Below are 3,073 nucleotides of genomic sequence, written 5' to 3' on the forward strand. Positions count from 1 at the left end.
TGTTGACTACGAATTATTATTTTTAATAATTACTTTAAATTAATAATATAATAATAATATTAATAATTTGTATAAGTTGAATGAACTTCTATGGATATAAACCTTGTAGGTATCGTATGTGAGGGACAGAATTCCAAAGGTCAATGGCCCGAGTATATGTGAACTCACATGCATGTGGATTCTTCAGGTGTCATGCCCGACTGTGTTATCTCAAGATGATGACACTAGATAATCTGTTAAGTATATGAAATATACCAACCGGCCAAGAGAGCCTTCTAATCAGAGTAATGTGTATTAAATACACTGTGTCACAGGAGGATAACTGCCATTGACAAAGGCCAGGCAGCCAAAACATGCCTGTCAGTGTTTTGGTTGCATGCTGATTCAAAAATAAAATGATTTACCAAGCCCAGAGTGCCCGGCATTAAGTTCAAGTGAAAAAAGTGTGTACACAACCCTGTCCTCAAGAGCTGGAGGCACCCACTGCATTGTGATTATATATATATTCACTGAAAAAACCATAGGTTTCACACCTGTTATAGTTAGCGGAAATTTTAATGATAAAAAACCAATGAAATTCCCCCGTTATAGTTAGTGCAGGCAACTATAACTCACGCGACCGCAATCCTCTGCTGATGCTAATACTGTATTTAGACACTTATTTGCCCATGTCTTCTTCCATAAATTTTTAGCTATACATATATTACAAATATTTTTTTTTCATAAAGACACATATGTCATCAGCAGAAGATTGCGGTCGCGTGAGTTATAGTTGCCTGCACTAACTATAACGGGGGAATTTCATTGGTTTTTTATCAGTAAAATTTCCGCTAACTATAACATGTGTGAAACCTATGGTTTTTTCAGTGAATTTGCAAGGTTTTTTAAATGCTAATTCCTAACTATAACGTGTGTGAAACCTATGGTTTTTTCAGTGAATTAGTACGGTTTTGTAAATGCTAAGTTACTTTACGCCATTCGTGGCGTGCGCGCCCACTTAACGCAGTTCGTTCCGTGCACGCACGGTGCGCTTCGCGCACCGTGCGCGCACAGTGAGCACGCGGTGCGCTTCGCGCACCGCGCGCCCACTTTACGCAGTTAGTGCCGTGCACGCACGGTGGGCACGCGGTGCGCTACGCGCACCGCGTGCCCACGTTACGCTAGATGGGCCATGTACGCACGATGCGCTTCGCGCACCGTGCGCACATGGAGGACATATGATGCACTTCGTTTTGAAAGGTAATATTTTAATTTTTCACACCAATTATAAGCCATGCACAAATGGTGCCCTTCGGGCACCATTTGCACAGGGGGTGGGGAGAGGATGGATACATTTTTTTAAAAAATATTTTTTTACCGTACACCGTACGGTAAGCGTAATCGGCGAAATTAGCGAAAAAATAAAAATTCAGTTTTTGGCCTTGGGGGATCTTTGGGGACTCCCTCAACATGGCTAGGTGCTTTGGAGCTGTTCAAACAGCCCCTGTACATGTTTTTGTCCTTTGTTTTTAAATCCACACTCACAGTGCGAGAGAGAAAATGGCGGCCGCCGCTTCCTGGTTTCGGCCGATTCGAATGTTTACTAAGATCTAAGAGCCAATCAGAATCGCGCTCGCGCACTTCACCGTACGCGTACGGTAAGCGCACCGTAAGCGCACCGTAAGCTGGCTCAGATATATATATTGATTTAAAGGCTATTTTCTCAGAATCTACTGAACAGATTTACACCAAACCTACAAAAGGCACTTCCTTGACCTGAGGACTACCTCTCTGCCAAATTTCAAGTAATTCTGTTCAGCCGGTCGGGCTGTAGCTGTGTCTAAAGGTCCTATGGAAAAATGCATGGGAAAAACGCGTTTTGGGACCCCCCTTGTATCTCAGCCCCCGCTTGACGAATCCCCCCGAGACTTTCAGGGTAGGAGCGGAGCGTAGCGCCCCACCTATTTTGAAAAATTCGCGAGGATTCGTCGACCGGCGCAAAAGTTATTCAAAATAGAATGTTGCGGATTTCCTATGGAAACGTGGTCCTAACTATAACTACCTACTGGCGACCGCCAGTAGGTAATATGCGTGTGTATATATATATACATATATATATATATATACATATATATATATTACCTACTGGCGGTCGCCAGTAGGTAGTTATAGTTAGGACCACGTTTCCATAGGAAAACCTCAACATTCTATTTTGAATAACTTTGGCGCCGGTCGATGAATCCTCGCGAATTTCTCAAAATAGGTGGGGCGCTATGCTCCGCTCCTACCCTGAAAGTCTCGGGGGGATCCGTCAAGCGGGGGCTGAGATAAAAGGGGGGTCCCAAAACGCGTTTTTCCCATGCATTTTTCCATAGGACCTTTAGAACGACCTACAGCCCGAACGGCTGAACAGAATTACTAGAAATTTGGCAGAGAGGTAGTCCCTAGGTCAAGGTAGTGCCTTTTGTAGGTTTGGTGTAAATCTGTTCAGTAGATTCTGAGAAAATAGCCTTTAAATCAATATATATATCTGAGCCAGCTTACGGTACGCTTACCGTACGCTTACGGTAAGCGTACGGTGGCGTGCGCGAGCGCGATTCTGATTGGCTCTTAGATCTTAGTAAACATTCGAATCGGCCGAAACCAGGAAGCGGCGGCCGCCATTTTGTGTATTTCACTCTGAAAAAAAAGAGTGAAAACAAAGAAAGGGGGCAATGAGGAGAGTTACAGACCCCCTAACAATTGTAAGGGGGTCAAAGAAGGACAGAAAAGTACAAAAAAAACATTTATTGATTTTAAAAAAAATCACGGGGTACGCGTACGGTAAGCTCACGGTAAGCGTACGGTAAAAAAAATAAAAATAAATAAATGAAAATCAGATTTAAGAGTTTAGAAATTAGGGAGCTCTAAAAAGAGCTGTTGTGTTTATGGAGTCATTTTTTTAGTGGTACTTACAAGTAAGTACCGATGCAGAGTCTAAGGTTCAAGAGGAAGACTCTGTTCCCTTCATCATTGAAGTGCACACCATCTCCTCTATAAATGTCTTGCATGTCGTAACGCAAGTTGTTGTGGTAAATGGCACCCATACCATAGT

This window comes from Triturus cristatus, chromosome 8 (genome assembly GCF_964204655.1).
Source record: "Triturus cristatus chromosome 8, aTriCri1.1, whole genome shotgun sequence".
Lineage (NCBI taxonomy): Eukaryota > Metazoa > Chordata > Amphibia > Caudata > Salamandridae > Triturus > Triturus cristatus.